At 47.9% G+C, this 19447-nt stretch overlaps 1 long non-coding RNA gene across 7 annotated transcripts in view; it reads left to right on the forward strand.

The window, feature by feature from the left end:
• LOC122445887 overlaps positions 1-19447 on the forward strand; it is a 103080-nt gene that overhangs the window by 57155 nt on the left and 26478 nt on the right. For 2 of the 7 annotated variants that reach the window (XR_006270716.1, XR_006270712.1), the window contains one exon: positions 12543-14762. The exons of 2 other annotated variants lie outside the window; for them this stretch is intronic. This is a non-coding gene — a long non-coding RNA (uncharacterized LOC122445887). Of the gene's footprint in view, positions 1-5760; positions 5803-12542; positions 14763-16868; positions 18159-19447 lie in introns of those variants that run through there. 3 more of the 7 variants (XR_006270713.1, XR_006270715.1, XR_006270717.1) reach the window with 3 other exon arrangements.

Below are 19447 nucleotides of genomic sequence, written 5' to 3' on the forward strand. Positions count from 1 at the left end.
CTCTGCAGACAAAGGTCCATACAGTCAAAGCTATGGTTTTTCCAGTAGTCATGTATGGATGTGAGAACTGGACCGTGAAGAATTGATGCTTTCAAACTGCAATGCTGGAGAAGACTCTTGAGAGTCCCTTGGACTGCAAGGAGATCAAACCAGTCAATCCTAAAGGAAATTAGTCCTGAACATTCATTGGAAGGACTGATGCTGAAGCTGAAGCGCCAATACTTTGGCCACCAGATGGGAAGAGCTGACTCATTGGAAAAGACCCTGATGCTGGGAAAGATTGAGGGCAGGAGGAGAAGGGGTGACAGAGGATGAGATGGCTGGATGGCATCACTGACTCAATGGACATGGGTTTGAGCAGACTCTGGAAGTTGGTGATGGACAGGGAGGCCTGGTGTGCTGCAGTCCATGGAGTGGCAAAGAGTTGGCAACTGAACAACAACAAATCAGCAATTAACAGGGTGCTTCCAGGGGTCTTGCAGACTTTGCTTCATTTGCAACCCTCCCCTCCCCTCATGCCGGAGGTGCCATTATTTCCATTTTACAGACAAGGACCCTGCGGCTCTGAAGGATGAATGTGGCCATGGTCTTAATAGCTGCCACTTGGTGTCCAAAGCACTCCCACTGGAGCCTGCCACTCTGCCTTGGGAGCTCAGGACTGACTTTTCAAAGTAGTGCAGGCAGCGGTAAGGGCAGAACAGGATCTGAGCTGCTTCTCGAAGGACTCAGAGAATCCACAGCAGGCAAAACAGAAGGGAAAGGAACTCCTGGAGCAGGAGCACATATGCAAAAGCACCTGGGTGTAAATGAGTACACATAGGGGCATACATCCTTGGCTTCATTCTGGAAGTTAAGAGGATTTCGGGGTAGTGATGGCAGGTGCAGCTAGAGGCAGGGGCAAGATTTTAAAGAGCTTTGAATGGCAACCTAAAAACAAACTTCTGGAAGTAATAGGGAGCCATCAAATGTTAAGTGGAAAGAGAGAGAGCATCTAAAAGATCACAGGACAGTAGAAGCAGTAGAAATGAGCCATGTTGTTAGTGCCCTGGAGGATGGAGGAGGAGAGCCAGAGTGGGATGAACTCAGAAGGTTCCTGGAGGCAGGGGTTTCTGGCGGATGGGAGGATCCATCTAGATCCAGTGCCCCAGTGAAGCAGCATGCTGAGAAGGAAAGGCCATTTGTCTCATTAAGCCATGAACAGAGACTATCACACCTGGAGCATTTTAGACTCAGCCCAGATTCCTCCTGTAGCCACCTCAGCACAGGAACTAAAAAAGAAACAGCTAAGAAAGTGTCAAGTTTATTAAAGCAGCTGAGTTCCTGTCTCTCTCCAGCTCTCTAACTCCGACTTTCCCACTATTTTTAGATGTTCCAGAAATCTCTGCCCAGACATTCCCCACACCCCCCTAAAGACTGAACACATTTTCTGCCTCACCAGCCATGGACAACCCCACTCAGCCTCCTGTCCAACCCCAAGGCCCAGTTTCCAATGGGAGTCTGGGGGACTCCAAAAGTCACAGTCCCCTCTTCTCCCTGAGTCTAGATTCCACAGAGAACCACCCAGAACTTGGTGGTGTTCTCTTCTTAAAGAAAAGAAAGTCGAAATTCATTCTTTGGTTGGGTTTTTCACCATGACTGGTTTTCATTAGCTTTTCAAGTGGAAAATCCACCCCCTCCCCAAGTGGAAAGTTGCCACTTGTGTGCAGAGAGTCATTGTTCATTTAATATTTTTTATACTGAATGGCCCAAGCCCCAGTCTGCTGGAGCTCTGGCCAGGACCCTGAAGGAGTGTGCTTTACAAACCTTCCTGGCAGGCACTGTTTGAAAAGCCAGTGGCCACTTGCCTCTTGTTAAATCTTGAGGACTGAGGAAACCGAGGGAACTTGAATGGTCAGCTCTCCACTGCCCAGCCCCATTTGCAGAGCCTGGACCCCCTCTCAGCCTTTTCTTTCCAGTCCAAGTCCTGGTTCACCTGATGAAGAAGCTTCCCAAAGCCATGTCTGCCTCCTCGCCTTCCTCACACTGGAGCTGATAAGGGGTAGAGCAAAGAGAAAACTAAATCAAGAAAGAAACCCAGCTGATAAAACTCCAAGTCCCACTGCTTTGTGAAACCAGAGGAGGCTACGAGGCACAGCCCTCTCCCTAAGGGGCCAACTCTGGAAGAGCTGAGACCAAGAGGGGTCTTTGCTCCCAGGCCAGCCCCAGGGCATTAAGCGGCAAGTTAAGACAGGTTAGATGAGGAGAGACAGGCTAGAAGTAGACACAGGAAGTAGAGACTGAGAAGGAAAGTGGGGAGAAAGGAAATGCGGAGATAGATAGACCTCAGGGTTTTCCAGGTGGCACAGTGGTAAAGAATCCATCTGCCAATGCAGGAGATGCAAGAGATGTGGGTTCAATCCTATGATTGGGAAGATCCTCTGGAGGAGAAAATGGCAACCCACTTCAGTATTCTTGCCTGGAGAATCCCATGGACAGAGGAGCCTGGCAGGCTATAGTCCATGGGGTTGCAAAGAGTCAGACATGACTGAGCACCGACGTGCGTGCACACATGCACACACACACACATGCACACACACACGCACAGAGGAAGTGGAGAGACAGGAAGAAGAGGGAAAGAAAAATGGCCAGCAGGGGCCCATGTTACTCGGGAATCCTTTGCCAGCTGGACTCTCCATGCAACAGGATGAGGAAAATTTAAGTCTCTACTAGGAAAATTCAAGCCTGGAGATAATTTAAGCTTTCCTGAGACTCTGCCAGCCATCTCCAGGGTTTTGTCAAATTTTCCACCTACTCTGTTTGCATAAGGAAAGTCAGCTTCCATCTTAGAAACCCCATCTTCAACACTGTTCTTTTTCAACTTTGGTTATTCAGGAGGGTTTGTGGATGAAGATGCATAGGGTAACGGGTTTAAAAGGACTGCCTGAAGCTATACCGCTCCTCCCCCGCCCCCACTTACCTACCTGAAAGGTCGGGTATGTTGAGACATGCCTGGGAAAAGTGCCGCAAGGCAAATTCCGGAGGCTGGCTAAACTTCCGGGGACCGACCCCCTGCAGCCTGGTCCAATCAGGTACCAACCCGGAGCCCGTGGTCACCAACTGCCACTGTAGCCCACGCTTTCTTCCTTATATGAAAAGACCTGGCTTGGACGCGGCCCTGGTTATAAAACCCCTCCCCACCCCTCATACCTCGCAGACTCCCTTTGTCTCCTCGCTCACCCGCCCCCGGGAGTTCTGCCCGAGAGCTACCGCCCAATAAAGGCCTTCATCAACGGTCCTTAGAGGTGGCTTTTTCTCCCCGCGGCGTTTTCTAACACTACCCACATTCACACACTCTTGTGCAAAAGGCAATACTTGGGGCTGGACCCTTAGAGAATCAAGTACTGTGTTGTCCTGCTTTGTGCCCCAGGGAAATATCAGATATTCACAAAACCCCAGGACACCCCTCCACCTCACTGCTTGGAATGATAGCACTTGCTCAGCATAATTCAGGATTTTTTCCTACTTCATTGTGCAAGTATAGAACCACATCACACAATATAAAAGTATTATATGGTTGTTCACTCACTCAGTCACGTCCAACTCTTTGTGACTCCATGAACTGCAACACTCCAGGCTTCCCTGTCTTTCACCATCTCCTGGAGTTTGCTCAAACTCAAGTCCATTGAGTTCATGATACCATCCAACCATCTCATCCTCAGTTGTCCCCTTATCCTCCTGCCCTCAATCTTTCCCAGCATCAGGGTCTTTTCCAATGACTCAACTCTTCACATCAGGTGGCCAAAGTATTGGAGTTTCAGCCTCAGCATCAGTCCCTCCAATGAATATTCAGGATTGATTTCCTTTAGGATTGACTGGTTGGGTCTCCTTGCAGTCCAAGGGATTTTCAAGAGTCTTCTCCAACACCACACACAGTTCAAAAGCATCAATTCTTCAGCACTCAGCCTTCTTTATAGTCCAACTCTCACATCTATACATGACTACTGGAAAAACCATAGCTTTGACTATATAGACTTTTGTCAGCAAAGTAATATCCCTGCTTTTTAATATGCTGTCTGGGTTTGTCATAGGTTTTCTTCCAAGGAGCAAGGGTCCTTTAATTTGGTGGCTGCAGTCACCATCTGCAGTGATTTTGGAGCCCAAAAAAATAAAGTCTGACACTGCTTCCACTGTTTCCCCATCTATTTCCCATGAAGTGATGGACCAGATGCCATGATCTTAGTTTTCTGAATGTTGAGCTTTAAGCCAACTTTTTCACTCTCCTCTTTCACCTTCATCAAGAGGCTCTTTAGTTCCTCTTCACTTTCTGCCATAAGGGTGGTGTCATCTGCATATCTGAGGGTATTGATATTTCTCCCAGCAATCTTGATTCCAGCTTGTACTTCTTTCAGTCCAGCATTTTGCATGATGTACTCTGCATATAAGTTAAATAAGCAAGGTAACAATATACAGCCTTGACGTACTCCTTTCCCTATTTGGAACAAGTCTGTTATTCCATGTCAAGTTCTAACTGTTACTTCTTGACCTGCACACAGATTTCTCAGGAGGCAGGTAAGATGGTCTGGTATCCTCATCTCTTGAAGAATTTTCCACAGTTTGTTGTGATCTGCACAGTCAAAAGCTTTAGCATAGTCAATGAAGCAGAAGTAGATTTATATAGGTATATATATTTTTAAGTTGATGGTCTTTCCCTCTCTCCTTTTAATCCTAACTGTCTGAGGATTGCTATTTTGATATGTACACTAATTTTTTTTTAATGCTTATAAAAACACATTGACCTGCTGGGTTTTTTTTCCCCCAGATGAAATGGGGAAACATAGTATTCCTAAACCTGCTTTGTTAAAAAAAAATATATAGCAATATGTCCAGGTATTGTTCCAGCTCATGAGATAGATCTGGGTCATTCTTCTTTAACAGCTCTGTTGCATCACTTTGTGAGGATGTACCATTGTCTTCTTAGTCCTTTCAGGCCATTGTAACAGAAATATCACAGTCCGGGTGGCTTATAAACAACAGGAATTTATTCCTCACAGTCTGGAGGCTAGGAGATCCAAGATCAAGGTACTGGCAGGTCCAGTGATTGGTGAAGACCTGCTTCCTGTTTCAGGGATGACCTTCTCACTGTGTCCTCATGTGGCAGAAGAGGGGAGGGAGCTCCATGGGGTCTCTTTTTTAAGAGCACTAACCCCACTCATGAGGGCCCCACTCTCATGACCAAGCACCCTCCAAAAGCCCCAGCTCCAATTGCCATCATGTTGAGGGTTAGTTTTCAACACATGAATTTGAGGACGCAAACATTCAGTCTACAGTAACCATGATTTTAATAACCAGTCTTCTGTTGAAGGACATTCAGGTTGTTTCCAGGTTGGGTTTTGTTGTTGTTGGGGGTTTTGTTTATATTTTGTTATTATTATAAAGGATCCTCTAATAATTACTATGCATCTCTCCTGACATTCTGGGGTTTTGATATTGTAGGGCAGAGTCCTTATTGCAGAGTCAGAGGAAGTATGTGTTTAAATTGTACTAGACACCACCTGATCACTTCTTAAGAAGATCTTGCAGTTCTTACTCAGAATAATCTTCAACTCCAAAACCAGAGGGTGATAATTTCTCAAGGACAGCCTTTTTTATAATGTCATGTCAGTTTTAGGTAAAACGTAAAATTAATTTATAAACACCTAAGTGTTTACAGATCAGATACCAGCTGGTGATGACATGCTCCTTAAATTCTAAGTAATAATGCTTCCAATCTGCATTCTACAGATCTTCCCAGGTCAGTGCCCTGCCATGTTTTCTGAGAGAAGGGTGAGTAGTTGAAGTTTTAGGGACACCACTGATTCCACAGTCTGAGCAACCCTGAAATTCTGTTAATGATCCCACACATGTTGTTTTTTTCCTGTGCCATGTTAATCCAGATGAAGCCCTTTTCTGTAATATACACACACACCCTCTTACTGTGCATGCAGACTACTGAAACTTTAGGGGAACTGAAAGGATTTATAGCTTAAGATGTGCTGTGTTCAGTCACTCAGTTATGTCTGACTCTTTGTGATCCCAAAGGGTCATGTCTGACTCTTTGTAGCCCACCAGGCTCCTCTGTTCTTGGAATTTTCCAGACAAGAATACTGGAGTGGGTTGCCATTTCCTTCTCCTGGGGGTCTTCCCAACCCAGGGATCGAACCCACAACTCTTGCATCTCCTGCATTGGCGGGGGGATTCTTTACCACTAGCACCACCTGGGAAGCCCACTTTAAGGTACATATAACTTAAAATTCAGAGTTCAGTATGCCTGTTGCTAAAAATTCCCCCAAACATTTCTAAATTGGGGCTGTGATCTTTGGACTTTTATTTGATCTTTCCTTTTCTCTCCATATTTCTGTCCTCTCTCAGAAGAACAGTTGCCAAGAATAAATAAAATCCCTCCCTTTTCTTATACACTGAAATTCAATTTATTCCAGCCTCTGCCCCTAGATTTTTGACAGTGGGACAGAAGGGTCTTTCATATAATGGAGTTCACTCTCCTAGGAAGGATCATGGGTTGTAAGTAACAAAAAGTTTTCTCTCCTTTCCACACCAAAAGGTTCATTGCTTTATTCCATTCTCCACCCTGAACAGAGTGTCTTTGTTGTTGTCCAGTCACTCAGTCATGTCCGACTCTTTGTAACCCTATGGACTACAATTTGCCAGGCTTCCCTGTCCTTCACCATCTCCCAGAGCTTGCCCAAGTTCATATCCATTGCATCGGTGATGCCATCCAACCATCTCATCCTCTGTTGCCCTCTTCTGCTTTCAATCTTTCCCAGCATCAAGGTCTTTTCCAGTGAGTCAGCTGTTTGCATCAGGTGGCCAAAGTATTGGAACTTCAGATTCAGTTCTTCCAAAGTGTCTTTAAAAACTGTAAGTCAGACTTCATCAGCCCTGGTTCATCCCCACTGGCTTCCCAAAGCTGTTAGAACAGAATCCAAACCCCTTTCCTGGGCACAGACCCGAGCCCTTTCCTGCGTCCTTTGGCTGGGCACATACCCATTTCTGCTCAGAGATCTTCAAACGTACTTAGGTTCTGTTGTGTTCCCTGCTTCCCCTCTCCCCACTCATAGTATACACAGGAATTCAGCCAAGGAAGACAAGCCCACCTCAGCCTCTTGCTCCCCTTCACCCCCCGACTACCCAGTCCTCACTGGGACTCACTGGATCTTCTCTCCTGGGCATGTGGGAATTGGCTTGGGTTGGCCACACAGCCTTCCAGATCTTTTGTTCCATCACTGGACCTTGGCTTTCAAAACTGAAAAGGCAAAAATTGAACTCTTGTTCTCTGCCTTGTGTTACAACAGCGATCTCTCTTGGGTAGATGGTCCGACGGCCCCTGGGGATGGGCACCAGAGGACAGGAGGAGCCAGAAGCGACCACCGTAGTGACTGCATCAGCTCGTATTCTCTTGGCAAAGATACCCTAGCCAGAAGCCAGCTTGTTTCTGAATACCTTGATAAGCCCTGGAATAGAGGCACCCCGTGGGGCATGCTCGAGGGGCAGGGAGTGGTCTCTGTCCTGCTAACGTCTGGCTTACCTCGAGAGGGGGTGAGTGCTGACAGTGGATCCAGGCCTGCTCGGATAATGATGAAGTTTTGGGAGGCTGTACATTGAAAGGAAGAGGCAACACGAGGCAGGGAAGAGAAACTTCTAGGAAAGATCAGAGATGCCAAGGGCCTTTCTCTGGGGTTCTGCTGTCAAGACACCCAGCTGCGTCTTTCCCAGCTGCCGCAATAGTGTCCTCACCATCTCCCACCGTGTCCCCTACCAGTGCACTCACCACACACGCTCACACTGACCTTTCAGTTCAGTTCAGTCACTCAGTTGTGTCCGACTCTTTGCGACCCCATGGACTTTAGCATGCCAAGCTTCTCTGTCCATCACCAACTCTGGAAGCTTGGCCATCGAAGTGATACCATCCAACCATCTCATTTTCTGTCGTCCCCTTCTCTTCCTGCGTTCAGTTTTTCCCAGCATCAGGGTCTTTTCCAAGGAGTCAGTTCTTTGCATCAGGTGGCCAAAGTATTGGAGCTTCAGCTTCAGCATCAGTCCTTCCAATGAATATTCAGGACTGATTTCCTTTAGAATTGACTGGTTGGATCGCCTTGCAGTCCAAGGACCTTTAGGCAATGCAAATCTGACTGTCCCTTTTTGCCTAAAACCTTCTGTGGCTTCCTACTGCCTCTGAGCAAAGTCCAAACTTTCCAAGTACCATGAGACCCATCGTGACATGGCTTCTCCTCCTCTTTTCTCTCTGCTCCTCACCATCCACTCCTCACTTGGCAAACTGAGGTGCTGCCCCCTCCTTACCTTCCAGTCCTCCTTGTACCAGACTCTCCCTTGCCCCGGGCCTTCACACAGCCAGACACCTCCTGCACAACTCCCTGTCATCCCTGCAGAGGCTTTCTTCATCCTCACAACCACCCAGAGATGAGGGTGGTTCATCCTGGTTTTAGAGAGGAAGAGCCTAAGGCATACAGCATTTAAGTCCTCATAGCTTCAAAAGCAGAGGAAGTGAAAGTGTTAGTCACTCATTTGTGTCTGACTGTTTGTGACCTCCTCGACTGTAGCCCACCAAGCTCCTCTGCCCATGGAATTCTCCAGGCAAGGGTGATGGAGTGGGCTGCCATACCCTTCTCCAGGGGATCTTCCCGAGCCAGGGATTGAACCTGGGTCTCCTGCATTGCAGGCAGATTCTTTACTATCTGAGCCACCAGGGAAGCCCTATGTTATGTATATTTTACCACAATTAAAACAATTTTTTAAAATCACATAATAAAAATAGAGTTCATGGGGAAAATGGAGTTGGGACATAACACAAAAAACTTGGTTGATTACACATTTTAAAAATACTTCTGAACCTAACAAAACAGTAGCAGTTTTATATGTGTTAAAAGGTTAAAACATACATAAATATGACAATAAACATGGTACTTCACCTTGAAGGAAAAAAACAGGAAAGATACAGAACAGAGATTCTCAAACTCTTTAGTCTTTACGCTCTTAAAGAATTTTGAAGAATCCCATAGGGCTCATGGGGTTTGTATCTATTGACATTTTCCACATTCAAAATTAAAGCTGAGAAATGTGCAGCAAACAAGAACAGAGGGGTGCACAGTCCATCAGGGGGATGACATCATTCCACACCGGGTGGCTTCCAGAAAACCCCACCGCACACTCGTGAGAGAATGAAAGGGGAAAAGGCAAATAACAGCATAGTATTCTCTGATGAGAAGAGTTTTGACCTTTTGGGTCTCCTGAAAGGATCCAGAGGATGCTCAAACGTTCCCAGAACATACTTCCTCTTAAATTTGGCTTTGGCTGCGCTGGGTCTTTGTTGCTCTGCTCAAGCTTTCTCGAGTCGCGGCTAGCCTTCGTTGTGGGGCACCAGTTTCTTACTGCAGTCGCTTCCCTTACTGTGAGCACAGGCGCTATGGCACGCGGGCATCAGTAGTGGCAGCGTGTAGGCGCAGTGATTGCACCCCCTGGACTCTAGAGCATAGGTTCAGTAGTTACAGCATGGGGGCTTATCCTTCTGCACGTGGAATCTTCCTGGACCAGGGATCGGACCCCTGTCTCCTGCATTGGCAGGCAGACTCTTTACCACTGAGCCGCCAGAGAAGCCCCCCAGAGACCACTAAGGCAGGGTCTCTAGAGGGGCCAGTGGAGAGGATGGGAAAGGGGAAGTGAGGGTATCTGAACAGGAAATCAAGTACAGTCAGGAAAAGCCTCACTAGGAGGAGCTCCATAAAGACTGACAGACACAGGGAGACCAGCAGGAGAGCCAGCCGTGCCCACCTGACCTGGTACAGTGGCCCCTGCAGCCTGGCAACGGCTCCCCGAGAGTGCGCCTTCCGGCCCTTCCCTGGCCCCCAGCAGCGACGCTCGCCAGGTCATGCCTGATCTGACGCAGGAAGGCGCAGTTGTTGGCAAATGGTTTTTCTGCCAGCCAAGCCCTGCCTTGTGATGTTGCTGCAGATCCAGCGTGAGTGGCAGACAGTTTAATAAGGCTTATTGAAAAACAAAAACAAATCAGCTTATTCTCAGTGTGAAATGAGTCGTGTGCGGCCTTAATCCCCCGTGGTCACTCCGCGCTCCGCAGCTAGCCACCTGTCCTAGTCCCCGCAGACCTCCTCAGTGAAGGTTACGTCCCCTTTCCAATGACGTGGAGCAGAAATCCAGTAATGCATTCAGCACAGTGAAAACTTAATCCCAAATATCATTTTTACTCATCTGAGGAAAGTTAACCTGCTGAAGATTCAATTCAACAAACACTGCCTCCGAATTGAGGTCATCCATTTACTTAATTGCAACACTGCTGCTTCTGACACAAGGTCTGATCAACACCCAGGTCGGGGCTCTCAGATGGATTTTATTCATCACGTTTTCTGCTTCCCTCTAAACAAGTGAAGCCAGGATGGAGTCAGGATTGGCAATGTCTTCTTGCTGACGCCAAGCAGAGCGCCCGAAACATGTGGGCATTTATGGATCAGGAGGGGTCAGAGGCCCAGGGGTATCAAATGACATGCCCCTTTGGGAGGGCTAGTAGCCTCTTCAGCAGGGGGGCTCCTGGGCCACACGGGAGAAATGGGGAAAGGGTTGTGGAGCCTGGAAGGAAGGTCCCTGCACTACCAGAGTAGGGTGCTGTGATTGTCAGGGTAATCCAGAAAATAGAACCAACAAGATGTACATAGAAAGGGGCTTCGCAGGAGGCACAGTGGTAAGGAATCCACCTGCCAAAGCAGGAGACACAGGAGATGTGGGTTCAGTCCCGGGGCTGGGAAGATTCTCTGAAGAAGGAAATGACAACCCACTCCAGTATTCTTACCTGTAAAATCCAAAGGACAGAGGAGCCTCATGGGCTACAGTCCAGGGTTTTGCAAAGAGTTGGACACAACTGAGCAACAACACATGCACATACAAAGATTTATTCTACCAAATTGGCTCACATGACATGAAGGCTGACAAGTCCCAGGATCTGCAGGGTGAGTCGGCAAGCTGGAGACCAAGGAGAGCAAATGGTGTCGCTCCAGTCCAAGTCTGAAGGCCTGAGAACCAGAAAAGCCAATGATATAAGTTCTATCCCAAGAGCTGGCAGACTCAAGGGTCAGGAAGAACCTGTGCTTCAGTTCCCTTAGAAGGTAGGAAAAAGCCAACATCTTAGTCAGATGAGAGGAATTCGGTCTTACTCATGAGATGGTCTAACTTTTTGTTCTCTTCAGGCCTTCAACTGATTGGATGTGGCCCACCCGTATAGGAAGGGCAATCTGCTTTACTTAGCCTGATTTACATGTTAACCTCATCCAGAAATAACCTTACAGAAACACATAGAATAATGTATTACCAAATATCTGGGTGCCCTGGGGCCCAGGCAAGTTGACACATAGAACTACTCAACACAGATACCCAAGCAAAAGGGAGGCAAATCAGGAGGGAAAAGTGGTGCTCACTCAGAAGCAAGGGAGAGCAGAGAAACTGGCTGCCCCAGGCAAGCCCCAAGTCAGGCTGCTGGTTGTGCCAGGGCTGGGGGTTTCCCTTTTGTGAGTTCCTCCTGGTCCTGCAGCAGTGGGGAGCATGCCATGGAGTTAAGCTAACTTTGAAAGGCCTTTGGGGCCTGGACCATTAGAAAGCCAGGCCTTTGGACAGTTACCTGGGGCCAAGGAGGACCTGGCCCCTGCTGCTGAGCCTTTCAAGACAAGGTAACATCTTAGACCAGGATGCCTCCTCTCCTGATCACATTTCTGCAGGTTTATTGATGAAGGCTGAGTCTCTTACAACCAACAATGAAAGAAAAGGGCCTTCATTAAGGAGAAAAGGAAGGAAATAGAATTCAGAGAACTGGCCCAGGACCCTTGCAACACCTGGCAAGTACATCATCTCACTGAGCAATTAAGAAGGACATGGTGGCCCTCCTATAATTAAGCACAGTTTATTATGATGTCATAGTTGACATAACTGAGTGCTTATGATAAACCTGACTCTGTGCTTTATGGTCTTGACTCATTCAATCTGTAAATGACATTAACTGGAACAACTCCAAAAGGTGGGAGGAAGAAAGTGAGGCCCATACGCATGCATTGACATGGGGTCACACAGCTCCTGAGAGGGGAGAGCTGGGACTTGAACCCACATAGTCCTTCCAGAATTATCTACTCCACTACCCACCTCCTCACTTGAGTGGATTCTGCCATGTGGGGTCCCCCAGATTTAGGTTATGCCCTGGGCACTGGGGAAACTGAACTGAGAATCAGCTGGGCACAGGCCCAACGGCACGGCTGAGTGAAGTGAAAAGCAGGCTTGCTGAGGTGAAGGAAGAACAGATCAGCTTCCAACCTGGATCCCTCTGTCTCCTGTCTTTCTCTCATCACGGCCACAGGCAGCCTCTGTGAGCATTACCAGAAAATCAGGAAAGAAACAGACGCCCCCTGTTAAAGAGAAACCCCAAGACCCCAAATGACATCACCTGTACTAAAGCCTCTGCTAACAGACCTGACAGCTATAGTTTTGCCCTTCCCCAGGAAGGTGATGGTACTCAGCCAGTCTGGAATTTCCTGCTCAGCACCAATGAGATCATCTATCACAGGGCCATCTCCATTTCCCCCACCAAAGGATGACGAGGTAACCTGCATAACAGACCTTCGTCCCCTGCCTCTGCCCCCAAGAAGGTGACCTGATCTGAAACAATCCTTTTTTGTCTTTTTCTGAGAGCTTCCTTGCCTCACCCTCCTCCTGTCTATAAAAGCCATCCATTTTGTGTAATTCCTCTGAGCATCCTCTACTCACTAGGTGGGATGCTGCTGCATTCTTGAATCATTGAATAAAACCAATTAGATCTTCAATTTTACCCATTTGAATATTTTTTTTTTAACACACTCAAACAAGGCTATCCTGGAGGAGGGCATAGAAACCCACTTCAGTTTTCTGGCCTGGAGAATCCCCATGGACAGAGGAGCCTGGTGGGCTACCGTCCGTAGGGTCACAAAGAGTCAGACACAACTGAAGTGACTTAGCATGCACACACGCAAAGCAAAGCTAAGGGGGAGGTGGCAGCTTCAAAGACAGCAGTAGGCGTACCCCACCTACAGGGAGAGCTGACATTCCGGAAGAGGGAGACCAGGAGGCTGTTCCTGTCTGAGGGCCCGTCAGCCTCCTGTGCCCCCTCCAGGCTCCCCCATTACATCTGTAAACCCCCTGCTGACAGCACCTCTGTCTCCTCTCAACACACAGCAGACAATCCACCATTCCAGCGGCCCCTGGGCTCCAAACAACCATGACAGTGCTTCCCAAGCCAGCCTCAGGCACTCCTTATCCCTGAGGAAAACAGCTAAGTCTGCCCTTCAAGTCCAGAACAAGCTCTGAATTTTAATTCTGGATTTAATTCCATGTGGGTTGAGCCAGGAGCCATTCGGAGACGGATTAGCAGCCCTGACACTGCTGAGCCTCTCATCTTTGGGAAAAGCGACATAAATCAACACCCACTAAGCCCAGCCCTGTGGAAGTCTCCCTGTGACCCCCGAGTGTGCTTTTGGGAATGACCCCTCTGGGCCAGTTCACCATCTTTTTGGGATCGCTCTGCCCAGCCCAGAGCAGGACTCAGCAACATGACAGGAAGGTGACCAGAGGGGAAGGACGCAGCAGAAACAAGAGGTGTAATGCCAGGCCCACAGATTCCTGGGGTGGGAGGGTTTCCTCCTCATAACCCTTGACGGACACCACACACACCAAAACTGGGAGAGCAAAAGGGAGCCTGAGGAGCTGGGGCTGGTATTAGTCAGGGCCCGACAGAGAAACAGCTAACTGGAGACATGCACGTGTGGTCTAAAGGCCTGCAAATCAAGAGACATGTACGTACACCTGATGGTGAATGTTCCAGTCTGAAAGCCAGCAGACTGAAGACCCGAGAAGAGCTGATGCTGTAGTTCCTGTCCAAAAGCAGGGAAAGGCTGATGTTCGCGCTCAACAGTCAGGCAGGAGGAGTTCTCTCTCACTTGCAGAAGAGTCAATCTTTTCATTCTACCCAGGTCTTTGACTATTTAGATGAGGCCCACCCACTATAGGAGGGTAATCAGCTTTCCAGCATCTGTGGATTCAGATATTAATCTCACCCAAAACCACCCTCACAGACACATGTGAAATAATGTTTGACCAAATATCTGGGCAACCTGTGGCCCAGTCAAGTTGACACATAAAATTAACCATCACAGGGCTTAATGTAGAAAAACAGAGAATACTTAGCATAAAAACACTTAAGCGCTATGCAGGAGAAGTCGCCTTTGACCCAGGAAAGGCCTGATTGTCTTTAAGTTTCCCCACTCTGAGGTCAGAGCAGGTACAAAGCCAAGTGGGATTGAGTGACTGCAAGACTGATGAGGGACCCTGAGAAGGATTCCTGGGAGGAGCCCAGAGTAAGGGAATATGCAAAATATGTACCACCTGGTCCTTACGTAAATCCAAAACAGACTCCTACCTTCTGTCTCTAACTTAAAATTATGCTGGCATTTCGTCTTATGAATAAATGTTGTAACACAAATCGTTCATTTAATCCCTCTAATAATTACCAGCTCATTTGTGAGTGATTTTTTAATTTGTTCTGGCTGCCACTAGCTGGGAGGTCCCTGTCTGAGCCATGACTGACTTAGTGCATGCATGCTCAGTGGCTCTGTTGTATCTGACTCTTTTGCGACCCCATGGACTATAGCCAGCAAGGCTCCTGCGTCCATGGAATTTTCCAGGTAAGTATACTGGAGTGGGTTGCCATTTCCTACTCCAGGGAATCTTCCTGACTCAGGGTTCGAACCTGTGTCTCTTGCATTGGCAGGCGGATTCTTTACCATTGAGCTGCTGGGGAAGTTCCCAATTGACTATCTAGACTGCATCAATTTCTTTTTTGTTTTGTTTTTCAGAGAAAACTTATTTAGATACATTGTAAATATCGTGTGAGGTTTCCCTGGTGGCTGCAATACAGGTGACCTGGGTTCAATCCCTGGGTCGGGGAGTCTCTCTGGAGAAGGAAATGGCTGTTCAATCCAGGATTCTTGCCTGGAGAATTTCATGGACAGAGGAGCCTGGCGGGCTACAGTCCATGGGGGTCGCAAAGAGTTGGGCACAACTGAGTGACACACACACAGGCATAGCCTGAGTAGATGGTATGTGAAAGTTGAAAAATCCTCAGTGCTACCCAGACCTTCAGCTTGCATGTGTCGTTTACCTCCCTGACATGGGCGGGAGGAGTGGGCAGTGTTCTGGATGCTGCCTCCATCCTGCCCTAGTGGACTTACAAACCTCAGAGCTGCTTAACTTCCCTTGACATATTCTTAGCTGTGCATTCGCCTCCTGAATGTTTCTGAAATCTGTAGTTTATACATCCCTAACTTTTCAAAGCCTTGAGTATAAAGTACATAAGAGAGAAGGAAAGACTGCATCAAATTCTCCCAAGGACGTCCCCATCAGGGTGATGGTCACGAGGTCCCTGGCACCTGGTCATCTCTTACAGCCAGTGAAGCATGGCCTTGTGCCCACACGTCATGGCTGGAAACACACACACCTACCCCGTCGTCTGGAGGGAGAGAGCCTCTGCCACAGTGGCTGCCTGCCTTGCCACCTGCTCTCTTGTACCCACCAGTGCTGGCTGCTCTGGGGCAGTGGGCTGGCACGGCACTTACCCTCACTGCCCCCATCCACTTGGTGCCATCAAGGGCTGCCAGCCTACTCTCCAGCGTCTGGCCACCTGGTAACCTCTAGGCTGCCAGGGCTAATGTCTGCCAAGGACTACAATGATGCTTTGTAGTCTCGTGAACTAGTACTTTTTACCATCTGGTATGAGAGGATTTCAGCATTTTAATCACCATGAGGAATCACACATTACCAGTATGTCCTTAGCAAATCACAGTCTTGAGTCAGAAGGACCTAGGGGGCATGAGGAAGGGGGGATGGGGATAGAGGGGCAATCAATGAGGAGGGGTTTCTCTATAGGCTAGACAGGAGCAGCTGAGGGAGGCAGCCCAGGAATCTAGCATTAAGGCCCCCAATGTCCCTGAGGGGATGGAGAATGAGCTGGAAAGAGAAGCTAGAAGTACGGGTCTGCTTTGCACATCTGAACTCTGTGCCCTTAACCACTCGATGGTAAAAACTAAGGGTGGTGTGCTGGGCAGATGTACCATGGATCATGGACCCACACCATGCCAGGCTCCGTGGAAGGCATGCCCCTAGTAGTTTTCTTTACATTTCTCGAAGAAACTATCTCTTTAAAGAACATATTGTCTCACATTTTACATGAGGATAGTGAAACTTGGAGACTTGGGATTTATCTATTCATTCACCCTACAAATGAACATACCAAGTACTGTGCCTCGCACTAGGTAAGGACTGACCCAAACAGACATGGGCCCCGCCTTCATGCAGCTTACAGTCTGATGAGGAAGACCCACATTAAAGAAGTAAAGTGAAAGTTGCTCAGTCGTGTCTGACTCTTTCAACCCCATGGACTATACAGTCCATGGAGTTCTCCAGGCCAGAATCCTGGAGTGGGTAGCCTTTCCCTTCTCCAGGAGATCTTCCCAACCCAGAAATTGAACCCAGGTCTCCCACATTGCAGGCAGATTCTTTACCAGCTGAGCCACAAGGGAAGCCCACATTAAAGAAATGAGCCCACAAGTAAATATATGATTATATGTCACTGTAAATACAGTATAGTTAGAAAAAGGCCAAAGGTACCATGAGAGTGAATGATGTGGGGACCTAACATAGACCACTCAGAGAAAACTTACATATACAGGAGCCCTCCGTGACCCAGCCAGTGAGCGACAGAACCAGGATTCTAATGCACGGCCTTGTTCTTCCCACAGGTTCCGCATCTCTAAACAAATGGGAATGGTGGGGCTGATCAATATCCTCTTTGATATCTACAAGTCTTGGACATGTCTTCAGCTGCTGTGGCCTAAGTTCTCACTTCTACCTTCCTATCATCTATCCTACGTATCTCTCTTGGTGTATGAGGTTGGGATAAGTCAGACGTGGGAAGCTAGTGATGGGACCACTTAAAAAAATGTTGACCAGTAGCAAGAAGCTTTGAGGCCCATTCCTAACTTTGCTGCTTACCAAGGATGAGACTGAGACACTTTGCTTTGCCCAGACTCTAAGGGGTCATGCAGTGATCATGGTTACCTTTCACTAAGCACCTACCACATGTCAGAAGCTGAATAGCTGCTTTCGGTGAGCATTGTCCTCTGTGGTTGCCCGAATTATCAACTCTGATTCTTCCTTCCTCCCTGCACCCATGCTTTTGCCTTGGGCCATCCCATTACTTTAGACAATGGGATGTTAGTAGAAAAGATGCAAGCAAGGACTTGAAATTTGCTTGAGCGTTCTTTTTCTTGTGTCTCTGCTCTTGCTATGAGAAGAGATTCCCCTAGGCAGCTGTTGCCACCTCAGCCTGGGCCCACGGTAAGATTCGTGGAGGAGACTGGAGTTATCCAGACACATAGCTTGAACCAGAGCTGCCCAGCCTAGCCCAGCTCCAGCAGCTGGTCCCAGCCAACCCTTGGAAACATTAGAAATAAATATTTTGTTGTTGGATGTCACTGAGATGTACTGGTTGATTGTTACACAACAATAGCTAGCTGACACAGCATTTAAACGTCACAACAATTCTATGAAGTTTTGTTTGCTATCATTTTCTAGATGGATAAACTAGAATTGAGGTTTATTCTTTGGCCTGTGTCATAAAATTAGTGTGTGGCAGAGTTGGGATTTAAAGCCAGGACTTTCTGGGGCTAAAGTCCTCCAAAAGGTTGGTATTGGTGCTGCTTCAATAAAACCTTTGCACTGATACTGATTGTATCTGTATCTGTATAGTATCTGATTACATCATCTGTGATGATGTAAATTTGGATGTGAAGTACTGGACAACTGGCCCCTAGAGCCTGGAGCTGCCGGGTTGCACAAGTTTATCCTAGTTGTTTTATAGACTTACCAGTGATGCTATCCTAATTCATTTGTATAAAAATTTAAGTGCCTGTTTAATAGCAGGTTTTGTGGTCCTAGGCTGTCCCTAGTATGCAGGAGACCCCGGTTCAATTCCTGGGTTGGGGAGATCCATTGGAAAAGGGATAGTCTACCCACTCCAGTATTTTGGGGCTTCCTTAGTGGCTCAGCTGGTAAAGAATCCACCCACAATGCGGGAGACTTGGGTTCAATCCCTGGGTTAGGAAGATCCCCTGGAGAAGGGAACAGCTACCCACTCCAGTATTCTAGCCTGGAGAATTCCAATGACTATATAGTCCATGGGGTCACAAAGAGTCAGACATGACTGAGCAACTTTCACTTCACTTTGTGGTATTACAGCAGGTTTTGTGGTATTAAAATTCACTAGAAAGCGGGAGCAATTTTTAGAATAAAACTTAAGCATCTTGGAAAGGGAGAAAGAGAAATGAAGGAGATGGATTGTATTTAAGAAGATAAAAATCCCAGTGAGGGAAAGAAGGAAAAAGAGATGATTACTATTATTCATTTCAAGAGGCTGGAGTGGAGCTAACACTCCAACCAGGAGATCCATGAGAAGACTCTTGCAGTTATCATCAGGCAAGTGACAGTGGTGACCTGACCAAGGGTGAAAGGGTTAAGTGAGCTCCTGGAGAACGAACACACATGATGTGGCAAGTGTCCTAAAGCCACGCTCTGAGGGGGACTGGGCAAGGCAACCAACCTAAGATCAATGGCATCCTCCAAGTTCCTCCTCCCCATCCAAACTTAAGAGCTACAGAGCCCAACTCTAGGTCACGGCTGGTTTCCGTTAACTGGGCACCTCATCTCTTCTTCAGCCTGGGCCGAGGTCCCCAATTAGGTGGAGATCCAAGCAGGATCCCATGTCCTCATAGCAGGAGGGCAGCTGTGTGACCTGAGCTGAGGGGCATCCCCACTCCCCACTCCCCCTGGGCCTGTTCCAGCCTCGCAGGAAGGGTATATTGCAGACCTGGGTCAAGGCTGAAGAGATGCTGGAGAGGCTTCCAGTTTTCATAGAGGCCAAGGTGGGGGTGGGGAACAACATGGAGGAATCCAGGCTTGAACTGCTTTGGATCAGAGATTGGTCTTTCATCTGCAGGGCAGGAACTGAAAGCCAGGAGAGGGGTTGATTTATCTACCACAGGATGAACCAGACCTCTGCTCTTCACCCCGTCAGACTCAACTCGCAAGGAAGGCCTTGGGACAGGGATCAGAAGCCCTTGGCCTTTGTCAGGCTGTCTCTGGTTGTAGCAGACATCTGCTTCCTGCTCCCTTAAAACTCGGCAGTGGAAACTTGGGCAAATAAAGGACAACCATGTGGGTCACTGAAGGATACCAGGACCCCAGCCTTGCTGCCTCCTGTATCCCCAGACTTGGTTCCAGAGGCCAGTTCTGCCAAGGGTGGGACCCTGCTTAAGCATCT

Source organism: Cervus canadensis, chromosome 8 (assembly GCF_019320065.1).
Source record: "Cervus canadensis isolate Bull #8, Minnesota chromosome 8, ASM1932006v1, whole genome shotgun sequence".
NCBI classification, from domain to species: Eukaryota; Metazoa; Chordata; class Mammalia; order Artiodactyla; family Cervidae; genus Cervus; species Cervus canadensis.